Here is a 7,372-nt window from a genome sequence, read left to right as displayed (position 1 = left end):
TATCCACTACAGGCATTTTAGTTCACATTTCTTCTTGAGACATTGGTGCCCAGCACCTCTTTGTGTAACTAAATGTTTTGTAGCTAGGTTGCTCTTGATAATGGACTTTTGGTTGATAATCCCGGGTTAGTTAACCCAAGTTACCAAGTGTTGAAACACTCCACAGAACCTATTCATCCAAGCAGATCCTAGTACATAAACACCACAGGCATATGTCTCAGAAGTTCAAACCATTGGTGCCTAGCTTATTTTCTCAATTTTTTTGCTTTTTGCTTTTTGATTGCCCTTTTCAGTGGCTTTTTCTTCTTCTTTTTCTTTCTTTCTCATGGCCAAAGACATTTATTTATCAAGATCCATAGACAGTATTCAACTTCTACACAAAAATGATGATTCTACACTAAATTTCCAGTGAGCTAACTAAACAATCAAGCATGCATACCCCCACATAATTCTACTTGATTTGTCACTAATTTAGCCAAGTTACTTTTGTTCAAACTTTTCTTTTATTTTTGGAAACAGAACAAGCATGGCAAGCATTTGTTTAAGAAGGTGAAGTTATATCCCAACATCTAGGCATTCACTTTATTCAAAGCAATAAACAGACAAATATACTAAAAACTTCACATTCCAGAAAGATCCAACAATTGGAGTTTAAACCAGAACAAGCATGCTTTTGTTGCCTTTTAAAGAATGATCACAGAACAACACCACCTTGTGAAATTTCTTGTTTTTTCTTTGTTATCAGGAAACAATTTGATTTCTTCTTCTTTTTCTAGTTGTTGCTTCATGTTCTTTCTAAGATCCTTGTTTCCTTTCCTGCAAAGAGTGATGAAGTTGCTTGCTTCTCAAGCACTTGAATGGTTAGCTCACTATATATGGGCAAGTGTCTGAGTCTTAAGTTGGTGTGTGAACACCAAACTTAGTCTCCTACTTACTCCTTTGCTCTTTAAATCCTTGAATTCTCCTTGGAATGAAGTTGCTGCTAAGGATTTTAAGCATTTCTGTGATTGCTTAGAATGGTTATTCCTTACATATAATTCAAAGGTTGTTGTGTTCAGTTGATCTGTATGGTGGAACACCAAACTTAGAGTCACAATTTCCCTTTGAATTATTGATTCACGGATTCATTGTTTGGTGTGAAACACCAAACTTAATTCTTTGCAATGCACAGAAACTACTTCACCTTTTTATTGAAACAAATAAAAGGAACAGCAAAAGAGTATTACCTCAGGTTAGGTTGCCTCCCAACAAGCGCTTCTTTAACGTCATTAGCTTGACGGTCAGCTTCAGTTGAGGTGATATTTAACCTTGTCCTTCTCCTCCACATCTCCCAAGTAATGTTTGAGTCTTTGACCATTCACAGTGAAGGTTCGTTGTGACTTTTCTTCCATGATTTCTACTTGTCCATATTGGGAGACTTTGGTGACAAGGAATGGTCCAGACCACCTTGATTTTAGCTTCCCTGGAAATAGCTTCAGCCTAGAATTGTAGAGCAATACTTTTTGTCCCTCTTCAAATTTCCTTGGGGCTATGTTGCTGTCATGTTTCTTCTTTGCTCTTTCTTTGTAAATTTTGGCATTCTCATAAGCTTCACCTCTGAATTCTTCCAACTCTTGAATTTGCAACATCCTTCTTTCTCCAGCAGCTTTGCTGTCCAAGTTCAAGAGTTTCAAGGCCCAGAATGCTTTGTGCTCCAACTCCAGTGGCAAATGGCAAGCTTTTCCATATACTAGTTGGTAAGGAGACATTCCAATTGGTGTTTTGAAAGCTGTCCTATATGCCCAAAGAGCATCATCTAGCTTAATCGACCAGTCCTTCCTTGAAGTTCCCACAGTCTTTTCCAGGATTCTTTTGAGTTCCCTATTAGATATTTCTGCTTGCCCACTTGTCTGTGGATGGTATGGTGTGGCTACCTTGTGTTTGACTCCATATTTTAGAAGCAATGCCTCTAATGGTTTGTTGCAGAAGTGGCTTCCTCCATCACTGATGATTGCTCTTGGAACCCCAAAACGGCAAAAAATGTGTTTTCTGAGGAAGTTCATGACTACCTTATTATCATTGGTTGGAGTTGCTATTGCTTCAACCCATTTGGAGACATAGTCTACTGCCACAAGAATGTAATTATTTGAGTATGAGGTGGGAAAGGGTCCCATGAAATCTATCCCCCATACCACAAACAATTCAAGTTCCAGAATGAATTGTTGTGGTATTTCATTTCTTCTTGGCAGGTTCCCCGCTTTCTGGCATTCATGACAGTGCTTCACTAGTTCCTTTGCATCTTTGAAGATAGTAGGCCAATAAAAACCACACTGCAACACCTTAGCTGCTGTTCTTTCTCCTGCAAAATGTCCTCCATAAGTGGAGCCATGGCAGTCCCATAAGACTTCCCTTCCTTCTTCCTCTGATATACATCTTCTGAGTATGCCATCCGAACATTTTTTGAACAAGTATGGTTTGTCCCAGATGAAGTATTTGGCATCATTTACCAATTTCTTCCTTTGATGCTTGTTAAATTCCAACGGCAAACTCCCAGTGGCCTTGAAGTTTGCTATATCTGCAAACCAGGGTGCTTTGTGAATTACCATGAGTTGTTCATCAGGAAAGCATTCATTTATATGTGTGCTTTGTATGCTTCCTTCTTCACATGGTATTCTTGATAAATGGTCTGCTACCTTGTTCTCTACACCCTTCTTGTCTTTGATTTCAATGTCAAATTCCTGCAACAAAAGAACCCATCTAATAAGTCTTGGTTTGGATTCTTGTTTAGCAAGTAAGTATTTTAAAGCTGAATGATCAGTGAAGACAATGACTTTAGATCCAATGAGATAGGATCTAAATTTGTCAAATGCAAAGACTATTGCCAAGAGTTCTTTTTCAGTGGTTGTGTAATTCCTTTGGTTATCATTCAAGACTTTACTGGCATAATAAATCACATGTACCAAATTGTCTTTCCTTTGTCCTAACACTGCCCCAATAGCAAGGTCTGATGCATCACACATCAGCTCAAAAGGTAAGTTCCAATCAGGTGGGGCAATGATAGGTGCAGAGGAAAGTTTTTGCTTCAAAAGTTCATAGGCTAGTATGCAATTTTTATCAAATACAAAGGGTGTATCAGAGACAAGCAAGTTACTCAAGGGTTTGGCTATTTTAGAAAAGTCTCTAATAAACCTTCTGTAAAAGCCAGCATGTCCCAAAAAACTCCTAACTGCCTTGACATTACTTGGTGGAGGTAGTTTCTCAATGAGTTCCACTTTAGCTCTGTCCACCTCAATGCCTCTATTAGAGATTTTGTGGCCAAGGACTATTCCTTCTGTGACCATGAAATGACACTTTTCCCAGTTTAATACTAGGTTGGTCTCTTGGCATCTCTTAAGCACCAAGGCAAGGTGGTGTAGGCAGCTAGGAAAAGAATCTCCAAACACAGAAAAATCATCCATGAAAACCTCAATAAATTTTTCAATCATGTCCGAAAAGATGGACAGCATGCATCTTTGGAAAGTGGCAGGTGCATTGCACAATCCAAAGGGCATGCGTCTATAAGCAAAAACTCCATATGGACAAACAAATGATGTTTTCTCTTGATCTCTTGGATCAACTACTATCTGATTATAGCCTGAGTATCCATCCAGAAAGCAATAGTAAGCATGTCCTGCAAGCCTTTCAAGCATCTGATCCATGAATGGGAGTGGGAAATGATCTTTTCTGGTGGCTTCATTGAGCTTCCTGTAATCTATGCAGATCCTCCATCCAGTGACAGTTCTTGTGGGTATGAGTTCATTCCTCTCATTTGGCACCACAGTTATCCCACCTTTCTTAGGAACTACATGGATGGGACTAACCCATGGGCTATCAGAAATTGGGTAGATTACCCCTGCTTGCCATAACTTCATGACCTCCTTTTGTACCACTTCTTTCATGACGGGATTCAATCTTCTCTGAGCTTGAATGGAGGGTCTAGCATCTTCTTCTAACAAGATCTTATGCATGCATATGGATGAACTTATCCCCTTCAAATCAGCTAGGGTCCATCCAATGGCATCTTGATGGGTTTGTAGCACCTTGATCAATTCTTCTTCCTGTTCTTGGCTCAGGGCAGAGCTAATGATAACAGGATGGCTCTCATTACTACCCAAGTATGCATACTTGAGATTAGGGGGCAATGCTTTGAGCTCAGGTTTTGGTGCTTCCTTCTCTTCCTTCACTCTTTCTGGCATGCTTGGCATGGTTGTTTCAGCAGCCTTAATGTCCCTCACTTCCATGTCATTGGTGAACTCCTCCTCTGCCACTTCCTTTGTTGTTTCCTCAAAGGTTTCTTGTACTGCAATGTCCACTACATCCACCCTCATGCATTCCCTTAATGATTCTGATGGATAGCTCATTGCCTTGAATACATTAAACACCAATTTCTCATCATGTAGTCTGAGAGTGAGTTCACCCTTTTGGACATCTATGATGGCTCCAGCAGTAGCCAGGAAGGGTCTTCCCAGGATTATCGAAGCTTTGGCTTCTTCCTCCATATCTAACACCACAAAATCGGCAGGGAATATAAAATCTCCCACTTTCACCAACAAATCCTCAACTATTCCATGAGGGAATTTAAAAGTTCGATCTGCCAATTGGAGGGCCATTCTTGTTGGTTTGGCTTCTTCAATCTTCATTCTTCTCATCATGGTTAGAGACATCAAATTGATACTGGCCCCTAAGTCACACAAGGCCTTCTCCACCATGACTTCTCCTATGATGCAGGGGATTTGGAAGCTGCCTGGATCCTTCAATTTCCGAGGCAATTTGTGTTGAATGATGGCACTGCATTCTTCAGTCAACAACACAGTTTCCTCATTTCTCCAGCTTCTCTTCTTGGTCATTAATTCCTTTAAGAATTTTGCATAGAGTGGCATTTGCTCTATTGCCTCAGCAAACGGAATGTTGATTTGAAGCTTCTTGAATATCTCCAAGAATCTGGAGAATTGGCCATCTTTTTCTCTTTTCATCAAACGTTGAGGATATGGTGCTTTGAGTGTATAAGGCTTCAGGACCTCTTTTTCTTTTTCTTTTGTTGCAGAAGGTGTAGAAGATTGTCCCTGTTCCTTGTCTCTCACATTTTCCTTTGCTTCATCCTCTGTGGTTTCCTTTGAGATCTCCTTTAGCTTCGTTCCACTTCTGAGGGTTATGGCCTTACATTCTTCCCTTGCAATAGCCTTGGCACCATGAGAAACGCTTGGTCCAGGGGTTTGCTTAGACAAATACACAATTTGATTTTCTAGCTTCTGGATGGCAGCTCCTTGGTTTTGCAAGTTGGAATTTACTTCTTCCTTAAAGGCTTTCAATTCTATTATGTCTTGACCCATGGTTGTAAGCATTCTTTCTATCCGGTTTAATTGATCTTGAAATTGTTGGTTCGGATTGGATTGGGCAGGTTGGTTATTTTGGCCATGATATGGTGGTTGGGAGTAAGTGTTTTGTGTGGCTTGGTATGATCTTTGGTTGGAGTTTTGGTATGTGGAATTGTTATGTTGGTTGTGGTTGTAAGGTTTGTGGTTTTGTGGTTGGGTTTGCTGGTTTCCCCACCCAAAGTTTGGGTGATTTTTCCATCCTGGGTTGTAAGTGTTGGAATGTGGATCATATGATTGCCTTTGTTGATTTCCCACATAGTTGGCCTCTTCCCAATCATCTCCTTTGGTATTTGCGTCCTCTTGATCTTGTGTGTGTATTGCAGCCACTTGCTTTGTGTCTAACTTCCTGGTAAGCTCTGCTAGTTGCTTGGCAAACACCTTGTTTTGGGCTAGGATTGCATCAACATGGTTCAGCTCCATGACTCCCTTAGTGTTGTGCCTCTCTGAAGCATAGTAATACTCATTCTCAGCCACTGTCTCAATCACTTCAATGGCTTCTTCCACAGTCTTTTTCCTATTCAATGATCCTCCTGATGAATGGTCTACAGCCTTTCTTGATTCATAGGAAAGCCCATCATAGAAAATATGCAATTGCACCCAGTCAGGGAACATGTTTGGTGGGCATTTCCTTGTCAACTCTTTGAACCTCTCCCATGCCTCGTAGAGCGTCTCACCATCCTGTTGTCTAAAAGTCTGAACCTCGGATCGAAGCCTATTGACCTTTTGTGGGGGGTAGAAACGTGCCAGAAACTTGCTCTCCACCTCATCCCAGGTTGTTAGGCTGTCCCTTGGGAATGATTCCAGCCACTTGGCTGCCTTGTCCCTAAGTGAAAATGGGAACAAGAGCAGTTTATAGGCATCTTCATGGACTCCATTGGACTTCACAGTGTCGCAAATTCTCAAGAATTTTGTGAGATGTTGGTTTGGGTCTTCATTAGCACTCCCACCAAATGAACAATGATTCTCCACCAATGATATTAGCTGTGGTTTGAGTTCAAAATTGTTGGCCTGAATAGGTGGTTTCTGAATGCTGCTACCACAATTCCCAGAGGTTGGGTTTATGTATGAACCAAGAACCCTCCTCCCAGGAATGGCATTGTTTCCATCATCCCTCTCATGGTTGTGAACTTCTCTATCCATGTTGAGATCTAGAGCTTCCTCAAAGTTGTCCTCAGATTCTCCTTCAGATTCTTCTTCTCCTAGTACCCTCTTCCTTCTTGCTTCCCTTCTAAGTCTATGAAGGGTCCTCTCTGGTTTGGTATATGGAGGAGTTGATGACTCTCCTCTCCTACCTAACACACCACAAGCAACAAACAAGTGGAATACTCTTGGTTAATGGAAGAGTATGGTTAGAGCAGTTGAGGAATTAATTCAAATAGTTAGTGGGTCAGTGAGTTAGTTGCTTGAATTGAAAGGCATAAGAAAGAAAAAGCAAATAACAGAGTGCAGAAATTAAAACTCAACAAGTAACTTGAACTAAATTAACAAAACAAGAAAAATGCTCAATCTAGTTAACTTCCAATTGGAGAATTGTCAATCGAAAACCAATCCCCGGCAATGGCGCCATCAGTTGCCCCAAGAATTTTCAAAATCTCGGAAGGCTTGTTTGCACCCCGTAGTCCTATTCAAACCTCTCTCCTTTCCTTAATATACCTCTTTGAGGTGTCCTTTGCAAGATGATTTAGAGATCCTTCCTCCTGCAAATCCTCCATGAACATGTCTCTCAGGGGTGTGAGGTGGACGTTCAACTCGTTCGACCTCTTTGGTGTGAGACGTTTGACTTATCCGACCTCTTTGGTGTGAGGTTGACCTTCAACTTGTCCGACCACTTTGGTGTGAGATGGACCTTCAACTTTTGTCCGACCTCTTTGGTGTGAGGTGGACCTTCAACGCGTCCGACCTCTTTGGTGTGAGGTAGACCTTCAACTCGTCCGACCTCTTTGGTGTGAGGTAGACCTTCAACTCGTCCGACCTCTTTA

The 7,372-nt window shown here is 41.1% G+C and overlaps 1 non-coding gene across 1 annotated transcript; it reads left to right on the top strand.

Annotated features, from left to right (window-relative positions):
* Positions 1-6,003: 6,003 nt before the first annotated feature.
* LOC112798910 (small nucleolar RNA R71) lies at positions 6,004-6,107 on the top strand. The gene has a single exon (XR_003200506.1). It is a non-coding gene; the product is annotated as a small nucleolar RNA R71 (small nucleolar RNA).
* The last annotated feature ends 1,265 nt before the right edge of the window (positions 6,108-7,372 follow it).

The sequence above is a fragment of the Arachis hypogaea genome, chromosome 4 (assembly GCF_003086295.3).
Source record: "Arachis hypogaea cultivar Tifrunner chromosome 4, arahy.Tifrunner.gnm2.J5K5, whole genome shotgun sequence".
Taxonomy (NCBI): domain Eukaryota; kingdom Viridiplantae; phylum Streptophyta; class Magnoliopsida; order Fabales; family Fabaceae; genus Arachis; species Arachis hypogaea.
The sequence above is the reverse complement of the archived record's forward strand: the minus strand, read 5'-3'. Positions and strand labels throughout refer to the sequence as shown.